This window comes from Melospiza melodia, chromosome 12 (assembly GCF_035770615.1).
Source record: "Melospiza melodia melodia isolate bMelMel2 chromosome 12, bMelMel2.pri, whole genome shotgun sequence".
NCBI lineage: Eukaryota > Metazoa > Chordata > Aves > Passeriformes > Passerellidae > Melospiza > Melospiza melodia.
In genome coordinates this window covers 13,635,343-13,657,532 of record NC_086205.1, presented here as the reverse complement: position 1 = coordinate 13,657,532, position 22,190 = coordinate 13,635,343, and the positions used below count along the sequence as shown (strand labels likewise).

At 38.6% G+C, this 22,190-nt stretch overlaps 1 protein-coding gene and 1 long non-coding RNA gene across 9 annotated transcripts in view; one reads left to right on the top strand and one right to left on the bottom strand.

The window, feature by feature from the left end:
• LOC134423655 (uncharacterized) lies at positions 1 to 16,626 on the bottom strand. Of its 2 annotated transcripts, XR_010029166.1 has the most exons (4): positions 16,248 to 16,626; positions 15,154 to 15,228; positions 10,181 to 13,358; positions 1 to 6,483 (listed from the first exon to the last, which is right to left on the bottom strand). It is a non-coding gene; the product is annotated as an uncharacterized LOC134423655 (long non-coding RNA). The 2 variants fall into 2 exon arrangements; XR_010029165.1 differs by having other exon boundaries at positions 1 to 13,358.
• A 417-nt stretch (positions 16,627 to 17,043) lies between these two features.
• TRIP12 (thyroid hormone receptor interactor 12) overlaps positions 17,044 to 22,190 on the top strand; it is a 76,910-nt gene continuing 71,763 nt past the window's right edge. For 6 of the 7 annotated variants that reach the window (XM_063166873.1, XM_063166872.1, XM_063166869.1 and 3 more), the window contains exon 1: positions 17,044 to 17,192. The gene's annotated coding sequence lies outside the window, so the exon portion shown is untranslated. Of the gene's footprint in view, positions 17,193 to 19,636; positions 19,712 to 22,190 lie in introns of all 7 variants that reach the window. The other variant, XM_063166866.1, reaches the window with a different exon arrangement.

The window sequence follows — 22,190 nt, the reverse complement described above, 5'->3', positions numbered from 1 at the left end:
TTATGAAGTCACATTGTAAATATTTTTTAATGCCTGTACAGAGTGAGAATACAAAAGCAGTTTATTTTTTAAAAAGTCAAGATCTCACCAATCTGAGGTGGTTTGTGCTATTAGGTCTTGGGCTACAAAAGAGACTGCAGGTGCAGTTAAGAAATTCTCCATTTCCAGACTAGGCATAGCTCACCTCACCCATCCCCAGCAGTTACTGAATAAAGATGTCTCTGGATCAGTATTTTCAGAAGACTGTTTTCTCTGTGAACCATGATCAACTGCATCTTGTAACATGACCACCTCTTAAGTTAATCCATTACTGGGGACCAAAATTATCAGATGCAGAGCAATAACTACCTGGGACACAGTTCCATGGAACTTTGGGAAAATGCATCATTATTTCAGATGTTCTCAGTGGCCAGCCTGTCTCTGAGGTTAATTTAGTGGTGTCCCCACTGCCCTTCTTTTCCTGGCTGTCTGCTCCTGGAGTAATTTTGCACTTGTATAGACCCAGTCACCTGTTGCATTAGCAGTTGTGTCAAATTAGACTGGGAATTCAAATCTGGATGGCTCACAACATGGCCATAGAAACAAATGTGCTGGCACAGAGCATTATGAGTTATCAGCCATAAGAACATTGCTTTCTGGCCTATATTTGTGGCTAAAATCTCTGTCATTGTCTTACAATGAAACTATGAATGCTGCTGGGCTTTTTCATATATTTAGGTTTATTGTCACATCTTTTTGGTTTTTTCATGATTCATATATTAATTTATATTAATTAATTCAGAGGAAGAAGTATGTTAGCCAAAGCAATCCCATCTTTCATGAAATTTATTGCAGATCAATATTGCCACCCAACATTTGTAATTATTATTATCCTCCTGGGACGCTATAATTTCTCTAGGTTTTAAATTATGAAATTCATTCCTAAGGGAGATTTTCCACCACCTGAAAATTACCTACAATTGTGAAAGAAAAAAAAGAAAAAAGGCAGATGAAATTAATATCAAGCACCAGGAGATAAATATTATACCAGATTCAGGGTTGGGACCACGTAAATATTACTACAGTCCCAAAAAAAGTTTTCCTAAAAGATCAGACCACAGTTACATTACCAGCAGCTTCAAGGGACAATAAACATCCCCTAATGCACTGGCAACAAGTGTAAAATGTTTTAACAACTCCTGCATGCAAATCATTCATAGAAATAAACACACACTTCACACACAAGATATCTCAACAGGCAAGACTACAAAGATTCTGGTTTTGTTTCTCATTTATTCATACAATCACAATGTATCAGGTGTCAAGTTATGTGGTTAAGTAGATATACCCATCCAACTGCTCAGGCATTCAGAAGTGGCAGCTTAGAAGTCAAACTGGGACTTTAACGTTTTGTAAAAATCAAAACTAATAGGACAGTTCAAAGCTCAGCATTTAAGAATTCTGAAAACTCTGGCAAAAGCTTTCCAGAAGTAATGTTCAACTCACATTTTCAGAGACAGAAAAAGAAAAAAAAATCTGCATTACAAAGCATGCAACCGAGACAAAAAAATTAACGTGAATAGTAAACTAGATAGCTATGAAATGATGGAGTATAAGTGGTCCTAACTACCAGCAATTTTCCCAGAGTTGTCTTAAAACATTACATATGTGCTTGAACAGTGTGTCACCTTTTAACATTGACTTTCTTTCTGTTGCTGTCACAGCTGGGCCTACCCAAGAGGAAAGTCATCATCATTCACACAAGGTGCTCATAAAGAGCACGCTCCAAGCCACAAGTAAAATTCACTGCTGTTATAGACAAGGTTAAAAAACCCATCTAATCCAGTGTTACTAATATTAATCTGGTTTATTCCCTTCTATTTAATTAAGAAAAGTCAGGACTTTACACGGCCATATCTATAGGTGGGCTCCTGACATGAGTGATAAAACAGAAAAATGAGAATATTAGAGAGGTGAACATTTATAAACACATTCACATACATGTGTGTATAAAAACACATACTCCACAGAACTTTCTTTTTTCTACTGGCATGCCAAAAAGGAAAATTAAAAGCAAGCCTTGAGTAAACTGTCAATACTTCCATATATTGACTGAAAAAAATGGAGTTACTTTTACAAATCTTAGCGCTGACAACAGTGGTATACATCTCTCAACATAAAATTTAACTTTAGATCTCTCTGGTATTTCACTGCTAAAATGGAGATTTTAAAGTAGAGTATTAAGTATTTGTAACTCCCAATGAGTTGTATTTAGTTTAATTTTCAAATTAAAACTCCTATTCCAGACTATCTTCTAAGGCAGGCCTATACCAATCATGTCCGTATTTTTCAAGTTTTTCTTTTATCCTGTTGATATCTCCTATACAGCAGTAAATAAGTTAGAATAATAGCTTAACATTTTTATCTGAATGTCAAATATAACCAGGTAAAATTTATCATTTTGATGGTTATTGTGGCTAATATATCACTATATGGGGTAATCATAATGGCTAAATCACATATCTGATTGCATACATATAAAATAGCTTTGATTAACACTCAGAGATATCCACAGTACTCTGCAAAACAACCTTTTGTAGGAATAAAAGGAAAAAGTCCTACTCAGTTACATAAATTCATTTTATTTTACAATAAAGTCTCTAGTCCTTTGCAGTGAAACAGCTGCATCTTTGAAGGCAAAAAAGCCCATATTCATCCAAACTGCATTCTAGAATTTAATATATGAAAAATAAATATACCATTGAAGCCTTTGATACAGTGGAATTAATATTTCTGCAAGGAACATGCACAATATAGACTACCATGTTGTTAACATAACCTCATTTCATACACCAGTGGTAATGAGGATTCAATGCAAAAGGGATTATAAAGCCCTTGTCATTCTGTTTCACAGATGATGTTGCTACCTGGGAAGGCTTTAGAACTCGAATGATTGCAGCCCAGCACAGGGATAATAGTACACTGAATGCCCTACTGTACTTCCTAAAGCTCTTTTCATCTCTAGCAGTGTAGGGAGAAGCAGCGCACAAGGCTACTTCCATTCTTATTTGTGGAAAACATGAGGTGAGAATAAGGTCAAAACAAAACTGATACACCAGTAGAGAAAGAAAAAACATCTCTAACATGTTCCTCATCTTGGATATCCTTCAACATGGACACATGAATACAGTATATATGAGAAAACCCCCATTGTTAAAGGAGAAAAGAAACATGGTTAATAGGCTTTCTCTTGGCCTTTTCCTGTTACTGTTGGAAGTGACATTTCTTTAAAAAACAAACAAACAAACCAATTTCTCAGAATGAAAATGCCAAATGTAACTGAAAAACAAAATAGCTACCTGTCCCCAGAACCACTTACCAAAACTGATTAATAACTGTTGCTTTTAAACTTTTGAACTTGCATACCTTAAAATGTTCTACAGATTAAATCTATAAGTCTATACAGAAAATTAACTATACACAATTTTGTAAGTTTGATTCTTTAAAAAGCAGAGCTCTACTGTACCAGAGATTACAATGCGTTGAGATCTGTAATAAAATACATTAATCAACACTTTTCAGTCTGGAATGTACAATACAACAAAACAAAGTGCATACAGATAGAAAATACTCAAAATCTGCACTGCTGTAAGCAAGACAAACTTTTCACAGTAAGTATTCTATATATTTTTTTGTTATTTTGTGTATATGAATGAATTTATCTATAATGTAAGCTTAAATATATGTGAGTGCCCAAGAACATACTTATTCTAAACACTAGGTGGGCATATCTGTGTTTAGACTCTTGAAAAAGGTTTTTGTCTTTACAGAATCTAACAAACTTTAAAATGGAATATAAGCCAATATTCTGCAAATTAAATACCCTTGTCTATTACAGCAGATGTTTTAATATGGGTATAAAAATGTACTTTCTTGCAGTATTGTTGTACAATTCCAAATTATTGTTTTCTAAATTCCAAGGCATTTTAATAGGAATTTCAAAAAAAACTAAAGAAATACATACTTCCATAACATTGCCTCCTCTTAATTGCTGTACCAGGAATCACACTGCCATGGAACTCTGCCAAAATGGAAAGATCAGACCAACATGTGGAGGCACAGGAAAAGTAAAATATTCAAGTCATTTTATTGAACACCACTGTGATTGTTTGAAACATTATTCTTCCATTTACAGTGGAACAAACTGTCAATAGCACCACCCCATTAAAAAACTGCTTTATGTACAAATACCCAGGGCAAATTGCAGTTACCTTGGTAATTTGTTAGCATGTGGTTATTTCAAATAAAAATATTGCATAGATTTTATAATACTATACTATTTGCATAGATTAAAAGAGAAGAATGGAAAGTGTTATGAGTGCATCCTGGTTACCATGGACACATTCCATTCTCAATGTTATTTGGAGGTGCAAGTGGTAAAGGAATTCACTACCACACTGCTTATTCCAAAGGCATTTTCTTCTTTAAAAAAGAGAGAAGAGGAAAGGATGAGCAAACCTAAATCTAAACAGTAGGAACCAAACAAAGCTTCAGGTAAAAAGTAATTGCAATTTTTTAACCAATAAAACAACTTAAATATTTAAGTGAAAATTAGCAAAAATTAAATTATTTAGGAAGTATCTATTGTCAAAATGAATCTGAACTGTAGATTACCAGAAGCATAGAACTCTTTACATTGTATGAGAAAATAATATTTGAAATTTGTCACATGGTGAGCCACCTTCCTCAGGATGTGGGTCTCACTCTTCCTTTAATCTTGTTCAGAAGCTATAGAAGTAGACAAGTCTCACACTTCAGACTCATACTGTATACTGAGAAACCTCTGGGGAAGCTGAGACAGACAGGGTGAATTGTGAAACCCTGTAGAATGGCAAATATGAGACACTTTCTCCTTCCCCAGTACACTTTATTAGGATTTCAAACTTCTTCAGATTCAGCTTTTTGCTTTGCTTAAAACCAGTAACTCAAAACACAGTTTCTCAGATTACAGGCTATATGGAAGTTAACTTTTCCCTTAAATTATTCTCTTTTAAATAGAAACATTTGTTGGAGAAGGAAGGTGACTACAGAATCTAGAAAATAACATTGTTGAGATTCAGGAGATCTAGATTCAAACATTTTCCTCTGTCCAAGGTGAATGGCCTAAATCCCCAGTCTTTGTTTTTAGCCTTGGATTTGTTACTACAGTCCAAGATCTCATTCCACTGTACAGTGAAGGAGCCATTGCGTTTTCTAGAGAGAAAATGTCACATTCTCAGTCTTAGAGACTATCTCTACTAAATCCCTTTACCCAGACTATTTTATCACACATTATATTACTTCCCCATCATATTAAAAAAACAAACAAACAAACAAACAACAACCTGTGCTTTAGTTGGGTTTTGTAGATTAAAGAAGACCAGAAAATTTTGATTTCAGAATTAGAGTATTCAAATGCTTCTGTCACTCATTTTATAATTTTATCTTTTTTTCTCTTGCACAGAGTTGTTGCATTTTTACTACAATTGCAAAAGAATCTATTGGTTATAAAACAATTAACTTCCATGCATTTTGGTAAAAAAATTGCCCATTTCACCCTCATTTAAATCTTTACAAAATAAAAGTGGAATAAATATCAACATTACTGAAATATCTTAAAGGAGATAACTATAAATTAGATAGTTCTAAAATTTTTACTTAGGAAAAGGCACCCTCTCACCATAGTTTTTTCTACTTCTACTCTAACATAGTTGCATCTAATTGAGAAGCTGATACCATAGTAGAGGGTTTTTTTTACTTTATAGTGAAGTTTTTCACACAGTTGCATTTACATCCACACTGCAGCTTTGACTGCATAAGAAATAAAGGAAATTTTGAGTTGGACAACATAAATCGTTAGGTTTAGACAAAGCTATGCTCATTCTGCAAGTGAATGAAGCTGAGGCTTCTAGGTCACTTTAAAAAAATGCAAAACAGGTACCTTAAAATTTTACTAAATTTTCACTAAGAAGAGGCAAACATGTCTTGTGTCTAAACTATGAAAGAGCTAGCACTGACAATGGACAGGTATTTGCAAAAGAACTAAAATAAAATGTTTCACAGCTTTAGAAGGGGCTGGAGTGAGGCTATCCTTAGGCATGGACACTGGCCCAGCTCAAGGCAATGCTATTTTGATCCCTGTGGGATAAGCTGCTGCGGAATGATAACACACATGGGCAATTGTTTCATGAGAGCCTACAATGGCATATTGTGATTAACTTCAAAGCAAGAAGGCAGATCTTGTGCAACTGAAGAATCTGTTAAGTCTCCTTTTTTCCTTCCTGCCTCCAAGACCAGTTAGACCCTTGGTAATGAAAATATATGACTGGCCAAAGCAGATTATTTTGAGAGTTCTGATTTGGTTAATATGCAAGAATGTGAACACTAGCAAATGCAGCCTGGAAGAAGGGGCTGGTTTCAGGACTGGTGCTGGTATGTAGCTCAAAATTACTGGCAAGCTTTGACCTGAAAAAGAAAGTAAAATGAACTATCAAGAGGTTGGTTAATGAAGTCCTAATTTATTTGGCGTTCTCAGAAGTTTTTGAAGGACAACTTTTCAGGAATAAACACAAAAAATTAAACACATCTGGGTGCAATAGTGCAAGAGTCCACCAAACTGAAGACTCTGGTGCCGGTGCCACACACTGATGCCATTCCACATTTCGGGGATGAACAATATGAAACCAAACAGGTACTAGTTGCTGCCTGTTATGTCTGTGAAATCATATGCTTTTTGTTCTTTTGGCAATTTATTAAGCCTTACCAAATTTAAGGCTTACAAGGTTCCTGCTTCATTTCACAACTGACACAAAACCTCGACATCTGCATTTGCTATAATATAGGAAATCATACAAATTACTATTTTTTCTGTACTGATAGGATAACATCTATACAAGGTAAAAGTTTCCTTCTGATGTGCACTCCACTTACGAGAAGAAAAAGTAGATTCGGCATTAACTAGACATGGTCCATGTTTCAGTCTTTCTCAGAGATGTCCACTTCATCTATGCCAGAGTCTAAAGTGTAAAAGCTAATACCCAGCTGTGCTAGAGGAACTGTTCTACAAGAAATAACCATACACATCATCGAGTAGAAATTCTGGACAACAGTGTGTACCTGAAAGTTTGCACAGATTCTTCTCAGGACCACATTAGTCATCATGGAAACCCACATACTTCCCTTCTCTTATGTCTGCTTTGGTTTTGGAGAAAAAAGAAGTTTTAATAGCAAGGAAAGCTAAAATAAGATTAGTTTGCTTTAGTTAGCAAACAAAAATATACCAGTGACTGTAGCAGAGTTCAGAGATAAAGATAATGACACACAGAAAAAAGATAACTTCTGGTGTCAAGGCAAACTCTTTCGTGTGGTGCTTTTAACAAGTATTTCAAGTGCATGAAGAGAAATGTCTCAATTCCAAAATTTCACATATAGCAACTTAGAAGTTGATAATTTTTCCTTCACTTCACTCACGCTTGGAAACATCAACCCACTTAAACCAAGGGATTAGCTTTGCGTGTGTGTATGCATGACTACCGAAGGCTCCCACTTAGAGCATTTGAAAAATGTTTTAGTAAAATTCAGGAGGAAGATATAATAAAAAACTTGGAATTATAATTGTCTTTTCCTTTGGGGAATGCAGTACTTATATTTGAGCACAAAATTTGTTGTCTTGCCATGGTCTCTTCCATTTCTCTCAGTTTCATACTGGGTTAAGTCCTATTTTAGTATCTTTCTTCCTTGGTTTTCCCAGAGCTTGTGGGTGGGAGAGAGAATAAATAAAAAGTGAAGAAAGTAAGGGGAAAAAAAAAAGGAGATAAAGCTGTTTATCACAGCTGCTTACAGCAAAGGTGCTTTGGAAGCTAAGGTCTACTTTTGTATAGAATCATGCACACAGATCAGAGAAGCAATACAAGAGTGAGAGACAATGCAGAAGGGAGGTGATGTGCTGAAGGGAAAGCAAAACTATGAGAGGGAATAAAATATTACTCTAGAGGATCAGAGTCTTCACTTATGAGCATGATACTTGCCATTTATTAATGTGATTAAACAGGCAGACCTAGATCAGACCGCCACAAAGAGATTATGCTACTACTTCACAGAACAAAGCATGTAAGCTAAGTGCAAGACATAACATTTCTTTCTAGATGGATAAGACACTGACAGGTTTAATTTAAAACCATTTCTTTAAGTTTTGTCCTCCTTAATTCAGTTTCAAGGTCTCTCCGCACAATTTCAGGTCTAGTCAATGCTTTGAATTGTTTTTTTGTGTTTGAGTTTCTTTCCTCTTTATTAGAGTAAAAAACTCCAAACAACAGAACAGGGCAGTCAGACTTTTGCTATCTGTCTAAAATGTCCTGAAGTTCAGCAGTGTTACAGTGCAAAGTAATTTTTAGGGAATCTGCACCTCTTTTAGCAGGGTCTGCACGTATACCTGGCAATCCTTTTTATTACAGATGAAGTCTTAGTTAAATCATCCCACTGCTCCCTTCTTGGATACTTCTTATCTTCCTGCCACTTGTTTAATATCTGCTGAAAACTGTTTTCCTATATTCATACGTGGGCAGCTCACTTTCAGCACTGACATCTCCTACTCTAAATTTTGAGGAACATCTATTGCACTGGCTCCTAAATCTCACCACATTTTTAAAGAACAAACTAAGACTACCAATATGTTTTTCAAAGTTCCCTTGGTGCCTATTTACAGCTTTAATTCCACCTCAAATCAGAAGACAGGAACACTAAAGAATCTATCACATGGTGCAGGCATTCTCATGTACTTGGCTCCTACGCATGACTCCAGTTTTTAGAAAAAGCTGTGTTAACAAGTGTGCCCTTTCTCTCCATCAGCTATCAGCCCAGTACTACAGGCAGCATGTGCTACCTGTTGGTTGACTTTGTTTCCTGTTTCTTCAAACACTAGGATTTTTTCAGTCCAATTTTAACTCCTCATTTTACATGAAACTTAACACTGATTACCTCTAGGTTTCAGCCTCATTATAAACTGCACAGGAGAAAACAACAGTACAACTCAGCTGTAGCACCAACTTAGCAAGAAGTGAAATCTCTCATTATCATTTGCCATGATAATTTGATATGCACATGTATTAAAACATACATTACATTTTCTGTCAAAAGTATCTGCTTGCTTTTTTGATGCTTTCCAGCTACACAGCTTCTCTTGCTTGCAATCCCCATCTGCTGTCATTCCTTTCACTCTATTGTTCACTGTCAACTTATTAGGTTATTTAGAACTCTGGCTTCAGAACTCTCCCAGGTTTCTGTGTCTACAGTATTATTTTGAATTTTTCAACAAATGATTTATATCCTTTTACTGTGCACTATTGTTCATTCTTCCAGTTCTCACCCTTCTCCAGACAATTTGTGTAATTCAGGCTTCAGCCAACAAATGACATGTACACTGGTTGTACCCAATGCACAATTTTAATCTAATTTCGTCAAGTCCATCCAAAACCTGCAGGCACTTTTACTTTGGTTTTATTTAGGCTTATTTCAGTTTAACACAAACTGATTTAGTTTACAGCAAATCAAAATCAAGCAAATCCTTAAAATAAAAATCCATAGAGCAGTTTAGACCACCAACTTTGTTTAAAATTTTTTCTAGGTTACACTGATGCATCTTTATATACGACCTTTCACAGCCTATCTCACATTGAGATAAAAATTCTGAACCTTTTCTAGCTTTGCCTTCTACCCTTCTTCTTTCCCTTGAACACTTTGCTGAGTGCATTTAATTACTTTTGATAAATGAAGAAAGTATAAATATGCCTAGTCAAGTAAACATATCTGACGGTTCTTCATCATGAATGCTACTGTGTATATGGAAAATGAAATAATGTAAACAGTTCATGGTTAATAAAGTGACAGAAAAAAGAAATAATTATTTTTCTAACTTGAAGCAGGAAAAAGGAAAACAAAACAGGCAAGAACACAAACTTACCTTCGGTAACATCAAAGTAGAATTACTCCTGAGATATCCCAAGACAGAGAACAAGATTGATAAGGATTTACTACCTAAGTATAAAAATATCACTAAATCTTTTTTCTAAAGAACAAGCACTGGCAATAAGGAACATGTGAACATGACTTGGTTACAGCAAGAAATGTTTCCATTATTAAGCAGAAAGTAGTTGTGATTGCTTACCTTGAGAAACTATTCTCTTCATGACCTGAAAATCATCCTTGTCAAGCAGGACTAGATCAAGTATGATACTTTTAAAGAAAGCCACAAATATTAAAATCATGCATAAAATGGGAGATCACATTTAAATTCTGTGAGATCCTGCTGTCTGAATATTAAAGACTAGTTATAAGTAGACAAAACCCAGCTGAGACATCTCTAGGCTACCAGTGATATAGTAAAACCAGACTAATGGCAAATTAACTGTGATTACTTTATCACCTTTAACATACCTTAATTAAAACTGATATGAGAATATTCCAATGCATCTTTAAATAACAGCTCAACCACTACTGAAAAAGGATTTTATAAGCCCACATGACAGCACTGCATTATCATAGGCTCACTAAGAACTCAACTTCACAAGTAACAATCACTCCATATAAGTTATATATCTAACTTCAAATCAATAAATGAATGTTTCACAGGATTAAGCATTTAGTAATGTTTGTGGGGAAAAAAACCCAAAACAATCACCCTCCAAAAAGAGAATTGAGCCTTCTGGGAAGGTAAAACCCCACCACTTACATTGCTGTACCTAATCCCTTCTCTAGAGAAATCTTGCTCCACTAATAATGAAAGCCCTGAAGTTCCAGCATTGCCAGTGCAACACACCACCAATTGCATTTCAGTTGTTAAAAGCCCAAATTTTCCTATGTCAGTTCTTGTGGCTGCATTACATTTTCAATATTGCAGCATGACCAAAGAATTCCCAAATCTTCCCCAAACCTTATGGATAAGATCTAGCAAGTGCATACACCCAGAGGTGGCACATCACAGACATGAGAGGTACCATCAGGCATCCAAACTGCTAAAATGACTTATTTTAGCTTTGGACTGGAACACCTGACAACAATATTCATATTTTTCCAGTTCAGCATTATTTCCCCAGAGAAACTGTCTACATTTTCTCTGAGCAGCTCTACTGTTTACTTTGATGTCTGAATTAGAGACAGCAAAAAAAGCAAAGGTGATTTCCCTACGTATTTTAGGCTTAATGAACATTCTCCTGATAATAACTGATTAATACTGTGTGATAGAATTACCATGAAAATGTTTGATTCTTTTGGAAATACATCTTTTCAGCATAGCAGAGCATTTCCGGAGCTGGGACAAAATGGCTGCTGTCTCCTGGTCTCAACAAAGTATACTTGAAATATTTCTACTTTACAACAACAACAACAACAACAATTTCCTATTTTATGCAGTTGAAGTGCTCCATACAAATAGCTCATAATAAAATATAATTTTTTAAACTTCCTCTTGAGAAATTTCTGTGCTCTTTTTGTTTGCTAAGAACACAAATCTCTGTTTGAAAAGTCAAAGAAGAGACCTGGATACAATCTGACTAGGTAGTAACTGGTATGGCATCCCTCAGGTTTCAAAGGCAAATAAAATAGTAGAATTTTGAAAAAGGTTCATCTCCTACAGATATTTACTTAAAATAAGACTTATCTTTCCAAAAATTGTTTTGTGTAACATGAAATTAATTTCAGCTCAATTACTATTAGAACATCTGTTAATTTCCCCCCCGCCCCAATCCATCTGGCTTAAGCACTTCAAATGGCATCTGCTGTCAATCAAATAGGTTACATATCAAATGTCATCATACAGACTTGAAAACAAGCCCAAGATATAATAGTTAACTGTAAAATACCAAATTGAGGAGCTATCCTTGCAGGTTTAATAAATCATGAAGGTTCTTACGACTGAAAATCAGCCAGCCCACCCTAAGGATCATTTATTAACGACTCTTAAAATAATATTTTATTGAAAATTATAAATTGTCGGAGTGTTTTGTTTTGTTTAATTTTTGTTTGGGATATGTTGGTGGTGGTGTGGTGGTGACTTTTTGTTTGGTTTTTGTAGTATAGGACTTACAGAGATCAGTAGAGAATTGGGTTGTTTATTGTAAAAGGATTTTTTTAAAAAAAGGTTCTTAAAGATTTAAGTGCTATAAGTTCAGAATTTTTGCTTACAACTAAAAAAGTCAGAAAAAACCTTTATTTTAAAAATTGAAACAACTAATTATAGGATCTTTTAAGCAAATACTATAGTACTCAGTATCCAAAATAATGCGCTGTGCTCAGAATGTATTGATTTAATCAGAAACTGATTGAAGAAAGAGAGGCGAACACTAAACAATGGGAGCAATGAGGGGTAAAGAACAAGAACATTCATGAGAACTGTTTGCCCAGTTACTTACACTGTTTGTTCATCTACATGTCCTGTGTATGTGTTTGAGAGAACCCAGTTGCTGATCTCTGGCCAAACACACAATTCTGTAGTAGCATATTTGACAGAGTCCTGGCTGTTACACGAGCAGATCACGTGTGGAATATTGCACAGAACCACGGCAGCCCTGTGAATGTACCAAGCTGGTCTTTTGTGGGTAAGTAGCTGAACATTTTACTAACATGACAAAATCTTCTGATTAGTGTAGCATTCATTAAATGGCGACAGATGCTAGTATTAATTACATGTTGAGCGGATCATTTTCCCATTACATTTCTTTTGTTACCAGCCTCATCATTCCAGTTATCAGCCTGCCCTATAAGCAGATTAAGCACCAGACTTTTTTTTTTGAGGTTGGGGGATGTGTGTCTATATTCCTTGTTTGACCAAAATGAGTGACTGATCTTTCCTACACTACCCCACCATCTGGATTCCTCTCTTGCATTTTTCAAAACCTGTACTTATCATCTGTTAGACAATTTATAAGAAATGTTATTTTGGAAGGTTATTTGTGTGGCTCTCTCAAGCCAGCTGACATTTAATGTTGGAAGCCATAAGAGAAATCACTTGCCTTGTACAAACAGATAATATCTATTGTTTTTTGTGATAAACATTGCCAAATTATAACTGGCATATCAAATATTAATTTGGCATTTCAAGATTGAAAAACATGTACAGTAAAAGGTATACGTGAAACAAGTTGCTGTCCCTCGTGTCAGTCTTGAACAAAAAGATTCCCATTCTATGTAATAGTATGTGCACTCAAACAAAACAAAAACTATTCACCATTTCCATGAGTACTAGCGGGATTCCTAGAACACATTTTATGGCCAAGAATGATTTGTAATTTATCACGTTTATTCTGACATGTACACCAACTTCTCCTTCATAACAACTCAGAGCAGTCCTGGAGAGGAAAAAAGGAAACAAACAAACAAAAAAAATTTGAAAAGTACAAATGGCAAAGTCATTCATCTGGAAATAATTTCTGCCATAAACCAAAAGGTTATAAATTGAAAGTTGACAGAGGAGAAAGACATTGGAATAATAACTAATCGAAGGATGATCAAGAGTCATTAAAGTGATTTTGGTAGAGAAAGTTAAATACAAACCTAAAATTTAAATCACTCATGTTTTTTCAGAAGACATGGGGAAGTAACAATGCTTTGGCACATGATACTTATTAGGCCTATTATGATTAAGAACAAAATTATTAATTGGAATAAGTGCAATGAGAAAATGAGAGTGACCAAGAAGCAGAGAGTATGTTTCACAAGTGGAGACTGATAAAACAAAACAAGCCCTATCCAGAGTGCGTATTTATTAAATATATACAATATATCTCACATATATATATATACATATATATACAGCTGCACTTCTAACCATCAGAGAAGTGATGATCTGAAGCAGTTGTTCTGTGTGAAGTAGCAGAGGAAGAAAAGCTTCACTGCCTTTGAAACACATCAAATCCCATTTATGCTATGAAGATCTATTATGTAGCTGGATGAAACAGCAGGCACTGGGACTGGATGACCTGAAGTTGTCCCTTTCAGTCTTATATTTCTGCAGTGGAATTGGCAAATGCCCACACAGGGGAAATATGCAGAATAGTTTCTGTGTATTTGTAAAATTATGATTGCTGACTGAAAGTAGCTACTTGAAAAAAATTATTTTTGCTGATGGCTCAGAAGATCTCCCCTTCCACACAACCCAGCTGGGTGAATTGCATTCTGTGAATGCTCATTTCTGCAACTAAGTTCCTTGCCTTAACACATTCTTAAGATCTTCTGTATTTGTACAGGATTTCTGGTTCTGTGACAGTTTGACTTTATATTCAGCTGATACCTGGAAATCCTGGCCATGACCACAGGTCCACAAGCTTTGGAGCATTATAAGATATGCCCAGTAAATTGGTAACTTCATCCTGGAGGAGCTGAATTTACTGCTCATGTAAAGCCCAAGTACACTGTTTAAAGAAGGGCAACACTGGATAGTGTTATTATGGGAGCTTTCATACAAATCCACTATGCAGCCACAAACTCCCCTTTTTGCTTTTAAAGAAAATAACAACAGACAGTGCTGAAACCACTCACTTCCAAGAACAGGGCTGTTCAAAGTAGCACGTTTCAGCATTCATGTAGCCCTGTGCTAGGCTGGAGCCTTAGACTGTGAGGCCTTTCAGGCAAAGACTGTTATTTATTAGGAAACTGCAAAAGAGCTCACTGGGAACGTGAGCCAACAACGAGGCCTGCTCCATGCTAACCCAGGATGGCTAAATATCTTTTACATGAGACACAACTTGGAACATCAGTGATGCACATACCTTCAACTGCTATTTTTGACACAGGTCTCTTTGCAGGAGATTCCATAGCCTGGAGAAAGGTTAACTAGCATCCAGAAGTTTTACATGTACAGAAGTTAAAACTGGAGACACTTCTTACATGAAGGTGTTTTGAGGAGTGAGGAATTAAAATTTGAGTGAATTGGAAAGTTTTGCTGGAATCAGATGCATTAGCTTCAGAAAATATAGTGATATATTCAAATACATACATTCACTGCACAATACTCAAATGATCTTATTGACATAAAATCAAATCTCAATTTTTTAAACAGTCCAAACCAGTTATTTTTCAATGACACCAGCTTCCTGGTAACGCTTTGTACAATGAACAATTGCAGAACAATTTGAACTTACTTACACTGACAGTTGTGAAGCTTTTTTGCATGGTTTATGTTAACTGATTTTGGTTCATTTTCCGGATATATTTGGGCAGCTGAAAACAAACCCAAGAATAGATACCTGAAGTGTGAACAGGAAATAGATACGAGAACCAAAAACCTGAAGACAGTAATAATAACAAAAACCATCTTATTGTTATTATCCAAGTGCAAAAATGAATAGCAAAGACCCCACAACACTCAGTCACATTCAACAGACAAACAGAGCACTGGTAGGATTCCTATGGGGTCAGTGGGACAGGCCCACTACAAAACTTCAGCAACTCAAAACCACATATTTCCCAGTTATTGTGCAGCAGTTCTTCCCTGAAAGAACATATGTTCACTATTTTGGTTTACTTTATGAAAACAAACTGAAAACTTCCTCCTAGTTTAAAAATATATTGTGGTTTTTTTTCTGATTCTGGTGAGACATTTAAAGAACCTCCTCAGAAAAGTTTTTGAAACTTCACATTTTCTAAATCATTATGTCCAGCTTGAGACAAGTATTTGTGTTTCTCTCTCTAACAAATATAAAGTAAGTAAACTAAGTAAAAAAGTCTCAAAATGAAACAAAGATTATATTTGTATTCTTATTTAATAATATTATAAACTCATAATAGATTTGTTAAATTTCATTTGTTTACTGTCCAACATTTCTCATTGATGATTCTATTAGATTACTCTGAAAAATACTCATATTGCACATTTTGCAGGATATTTTAAAACAAAGGTTCAAAAAACTCTTCCAAGATATTTATCATTGCTTATTTCCCTGTGTGAAAAATCAGTTATCTACACTGGTGGAAGGCAGGACATCTGACATCTCCAGGTACAATGTGGAAAATATACACAGCCTTTCCATTCCCAGATGTTAGTTTCATGTCCTTGGAATGACATGTTATTGTTTACCCCTCTGCATTAAGTCTGATTACCCCGGAAGTGCAGCAAAACTTTTCTTTAGAAGTAATACTTAAGGATTTGTCGTTTATTTGCGTTAAATGTCGTGCCACATTTATTTGTGAGAGTAAACTTATGGATGTGCATATACTACTTCGCAAGGCTTCCAACTCACATTTCTCTGTCCTCCTTTCCTCCGGTTCCTCACGCAGGGCCCCATCGCACAGGCTGGGAAAGCCCAGGTAGAAGGAACTCCCACCTCCTGAGGCTCCCCACATAGTTTCGCCATGTCTGGAAATACCCTTTCGGTAGCCGGCCCTCTCGCAGCCGGGCGTTCCCGGCCCTCAGGAGGCCAGGCCAGCGGCACTTACTGGTGGCGCCTCCCGGGTCGCTTCCTGGCGGCGTTAACGGGACCCCTCGTCCTGCAGCGGCACGGAGGGGCTCCTTCCCGGAAGACAAGCCCTGGCTAAAGCCGGTGCCGCCTCAGGCTGCCGGTTTGCCTGCCTTCCTTCCTTCCAAAGCGGCGGAGAGAGCGGCGGCCCCGCGCGGCTCCGCCGCCGCCATTTTGGGACGCCGGCGGGCGGTCTCCATGGCAACCAGGAAGGGGCGGACATCGCGCGGGGTCACCGCTAGCCCGGCCCCCTCTTAAAGGAGCAGCCGCGGCGGCCCCGCGGTGCCGGGCAGGGTCTGACCCCCGCCGCCGGTGCCACCAGCGACCCGCGCCCCGGCCGCCCCCTGGCCGCCCCGAGGGGGGACATTCCCGCGGACCCGAGGTGACGACCCCGGCGGAGGGATACCGACCGCCGCCAGCGGCTCCGGCGAGCGCAGCGAGCGGGCCGCGCTGCGGGCCGCGGCGGGGGCTGCGCGGGGGGCGGCAGCCGGGGCAGGGGCCGCCCGCCGGCCCGGGGCGCGCGCGGGCCCCGGCGGGGCCCCGGCGCCGGGAGAAAGTAGTCCCGCGGCCTCCCCCTCGCGCCGCTGGAAGGGGTTCGGCGGCGGAGGCGGCGGACGAGGCGTCGCTCGGTGCTGCGGCTTCAGCTGATAATTGAAGGGAAGCGAGGCGGCTGCTGCCGGGAGGAGGGAGGCACGGAGCGTCTGCGGAGGCCGCACCGGGACAAACTAGGTACCCGGGGCCCCTCCGCTCGGTCGGGGGGCGCCGGGGAGGCGGGCGCGGGGCGGCGGGGCGCTCGCTGGGCCCCTCGGCGACTCCGGGCCGGGCCTGTTGTGTCATCCTGGCATTAGCCGAGCTGCCCTTCCTGGCGGCCCGGGGCAGGGGGAGGGGAGCGGCGCCATCCCGGAGCATTGTTGCGGATGGGGGTGGGGGGGCGAATGGGAGCCGGGAACGACGCGGCGCCGTGCTGGTGAGTGTATGGGGCGGCCCGGAGGGGTGGAATGGGGCCCTCGCCGTGCAAGGAAGGGGTGGAAACGGAGCTGACAAAATGGCCAGGCAGTCCCTGAGCCCGCTGCAGGGATATCCCTCGCCCCCCCACCCCGGGCAGGGGTGCCGGGGGCCCCTTGGCCTCTCCCGGGTCGCCTGGCGGGGAGGGGGGCGGCAGCGCGGCCGCCCCTCGGCGGGCCCTGTGTGGCTGCTGATACAAAAGGGTAGTGTCAGTGTTGACACTGCCGTGCCGATTTCGATGCCCTTCCCTGTCTTCCCTCCCCCACTTCGCTTGGCCCCCTTTTCCTTAGTGGTCCTTTCTTTCCCACCCCCCTTTTATTTTTTGTTCCCTTCTAAAGAAGCTAGGGAATATCTTAAAGGAAAAAAATAGCTTTTTCTTTCCCTCCTGCCCAGCTCGGTAAAAATGCTAAACAATCGGCCGACGTCCATATTTCACAAGCTTTTTTGGGGGCAGGAAGAAGGTGGGCAGAAAACGGAGGCGCCCGTGGGGTCGGAGTCACAAAGCTGGCTGCCCACGAAAGGGATTATTTTCGCAGCTAAATGTTTTCGAGCTGATGTTTTTCTTTTCAGTCAAGAAGCAAGTTGCCTGGTCCTTGCGTTTGCTTGCATAATGCGTCGTACTTGGAGGCTGATCAAACGCTGGGTTCTGCCTTTCCTGCCTGGCTCTTCCTCCTTCCCTTCTCCCGGGGGGCTGGGTCGTGGCACAAGTTCGAGGGGGCCGCTGGCGCTGGGGCTCCCGCCTGCTGCCCCGGGGATCCGGGCAGGGGAAGGAACCCAGGCCGGGGCTCTCGGCAGAGCTGCAGGCCTGTCTTCCTGTGTCCAACTTTTTTATTGTTCCCCCTTCCCCCTTCCGAGTGCTCGGGCTCTCCGGCAGGCGGGGGTTTGCTCGGCTCGGCAGTCCCAAAGTCTAGACGGGGAACCGGAAAATAATAGGGGAAAGAATGGAAAGTTATGTCAAGGGCTTTGGGGGAAAAACATCGACGTATCGAACAAAGGTCCTGCCTGTGTTGGAGAGAGAGGCCTGCATGTGAGGCCTGATTGTGTCGCATTTACACACGGGGAAGAAATGAGTGCTTGGTACTGGCCTAAATTTATTCTGTAAGTCTGGCATAGAACTTAGGAACGCTTTCAGAGAGTCTGTAGTTTGTTTTGGGAGTGTTTTTGTTATGTGTAGCAATCCAGTAATAATTTTTGTTTTAAATTCTTTTTTTCCTCTAAAAAGAGTTCAGGTTGTTTTTTTTTTTTTCTTCCTGTCTCGTTCAGCAGAAATAATACTGATTCAGAGCTTTTAACAGTGTAATGCAAAACTTAACTCGGACCAACTTCCACTGCTTTGTTTTGTGTAATACGAATTTTGAGCTTCCTGGTGCTTTAAAGGCTGCCATGAAGAGGAATTGAGTAGTAACCAGCTGATAAATTTCAAGTACATCTATCATAATGAGAAAGAAGAGGACTTCTGAGCACTTAAATAAAGATTTTCTTGTGAAAAATACTTTTGTAAGATATACTTTTATAAGACTTCAAAAGCTAGCAAGCATTCCTGTGATTATTTCTGTTTATCTCTGGTGTAGTTTCTTCAGTTCTCCCTCTTCACTCTCAGAACTAGAGTTCTAATTGTACGGAGTTGGGGTTCTGCTTTGGGTTGGGTTTTTTTTTATTTTAAAATTTTTTTTAAAATTTTTTTTAGTATTTGATTTCTGAGGTTTCTGAGATTTATTAAGATTTTTGTTAAGCTATAAGTTTTTAAGCAAGTTGTATTTTATGTATGCAAAAATATATGTAATGGACACGAAGGTGCTGGAAAAATAACTGTCTTTATATTTTTTGGCAGCCTACTTAATTAATATCAACAGGAGTTAAATGTGTTTATGAAAATGCTTGTATTTCAGTTTTTGCAGCTGATATTTTAACAAAATATGTTGTATTTGAACTAAGAAATTTAAAACAGTGGTCTGGTGAATAAATTCTGAAAATTATGCCTAAAGTTTTTGGCAATATACATGTTTTTAACTTGTAGTAGTTTCTGTATTTTTAAAATGCAGCTGATTGTGAGCAGCTCAGTTCTTTTGATCTTAAATGCAAAGGTGTTTTTAAGTTTTATTGTTTGGTGTGTCTTATTGTTGTGTTAGAAATAGAGGTAATCAGATTTTTTTTTTTTCCCTTCTTAGGGTTTTTCTGAGAAAAATGAGTAGTAAACTTGAGCTAACAACCTTTAAGACTTCAGTCTCCAGATGGTTGCCTAGGTAGGAACCTAAACGTGTCTTAGCTGTTAGTAGAAAGATTGTAGGTCATCCACAGTGTGACATTACTGCTTATTAATATATTAATATAGCAGATCTACTTCAGTAGGAGTGCCAACCTGTTGAGTAAGAGCTTATGAAAATGGAGTCTTTTCATGTCTTGCAAAAGTTTTTCAGGTCAAAGTGACCATTAGGGGAAATATTCTGCATCTTCCCAGTAAATGAATAATCAAAGTTGTCATTCCTAATCAGGAATCATGCACAAGTTTTTGTGTGGTTGGTTTATTGTTGTTTTTTTTTTTTTTTGTTTGTTTGTTTGGTTTTTTTTTTTTTTTTTTGTGTTTTTAGTTTTCCTTTTTGTATTGTACTTTGACTGTCTTCAAACCCAGAGTGCAAATATTACAGAAAAAAACCCTGTAATGAAAACTTTTTCTTATAAAATCATTCCTAAATTTGAGGCCTAAAGCCATAGGTGACAACAACACTATTCCTTCTGCAGCAGCTTAGCAAAAATAAGATGCATTTGTCTTTAATGCCACCAGTGGAGACATGATCAATTTCCATGTGGATCCTTACACAGTTACTTACCTGCACCAGTCCAGAAGCCTACCCTGACTAAATTCCTTTTGTTTCTAAGTGATGAAGCTGAAGCAGAAGTAGGAAAGTTAGTAAGTAAACTATGTGTTTGTGCCTGATTTGCAGCTAAATGAATCTCACAGCTATCTGTGCTAATCTTGTAGTTATAGGCCATGCTATGTTTTCTAACAAACTACTTGGTTAGCATCATGTGGAACACTTTTGGTCATGGATCTGTCTTTTGTCACACTGAGACTAAATTTTTGTGACAAAAATCAATAATCAAATACTAAAGTTGTACAACATGGTGAACTAGAGCTTTGGCAAAAACTTAACCCAGGGTGTTTCTGGGATCTCCCATTGGCCTGTTGGATGATCAGTGTCCTGTTCATCACCTATCAAATTAGTAACACTCCCTATAAAGCACTTGGTTGACTCTGTTATACTCTTTTCATCAAGGTATCACTGCCCCATTCAGTAGTGACTCTGAAGGTGGTACCACAGTGGATATTTTTTTTTTAATATAGTAATATATTAGCTTTGGGTGAGTATGCTTAGTTTTCTGAAAAAGTAATATTTTAAATGTGCTGTTAATATTTTAATTACTACATGGTATCACAACAGATTTATGGTAGTATATGAAGCAACTCCTTGCTGGGGGTTTCCATAGATCAGTTTTAACTTGGGACATGAAGTTGGTAACTGCAAAGCAAAATCATACTAACTTTTTTTTTTTCCTGCTCATGTAGTTTTTTTTCAGTTTATGTGAAATTAAGTGCTTCTCAAGGAGCACAACTATTTTCAGAGTTCTCAGTGGTGAGCAATAATGACAAAAATGCTTGTATGTAGCCACTTGTCTCAGGATTGCTTTTTTTAACAAAACAGTTGCTGAATTAATGTTTTAAAGTTTTCTTCTGCAAACGGAGACATTTTAGCTACCTATCAAATGTACAGTGTCTGTGGAGGACAGGGCTAAGTCAGCTGGCTTCTGCCTGATTTCAGATACCAGCAATGGTTGCTTTTGTATGAAGATCAGTTTGAGGAGCAATTGTTCTCCTCATCCTGCCATCAAGTTGGTAGAGTCCAACTGGGTAAATATGCACATTCTCCTTCAGTTCTGTCTGGCAGTCAGGGTTCAAGCACAGAGAACCAATCTCTTTATTTTCCTTGTCTGTTATGATGCTTGTCTTGCAAGGTAGTGACTGTTGCCAGTCTAAATTCATTCAAGAAGGTACTTGGTACAAATATGGCAGCAGACTGCCCTGGGAGCAGTAGATGGTCAACTCTGTAAGGAAAAATGGAAATACTGTTTTCATATAGGAGAAATGGAAAACTTAGGTGTATTATCAAAAAGGTTAATCATGATAGTTTAATACTGGACTTCAATATACATGAGAAATATTAGCAATGATGTTCAAGCCATGGTTGCCCTCAGTTGCTGCAGAAAAGCCTCTCTTGTAAGGACTCATACAAGCCTCTTTGGAAACCTCAGGATGTTACTTGGCCCTTCTCACATTTGACTTCTTATACCCTTGAGTAGTTTTTCATTGATTACAGCCTGCTAAAAGGAGGTCTGTTTTCTTCAGTAGTAAGAAAGGAGAAAAAACCCCAAACCTTACAAACATACAAAAGTATTTTTGGAGAAGAAACTGGAATGATTCTATCAGTGTGTAGTAATACTATGCTGGCTTATGGACTGGAGGGGGAAAAAAATCCCATTTTCTTGAGTGTTTTCTATATGATTTGCTTTGACAGTGTCCACAAGAAAATGCACATGCTGAACTGCAAAGATCTGACCTTCCTGAAAGGTATGAAAGGGTCTGAGTCATCTTCTAGAATGTGAACCTTGAGTTGTAGGGAGCAATTTGGTGTTTCAAATTGGAAGCTGAGGTCCCCGGTACTTTTC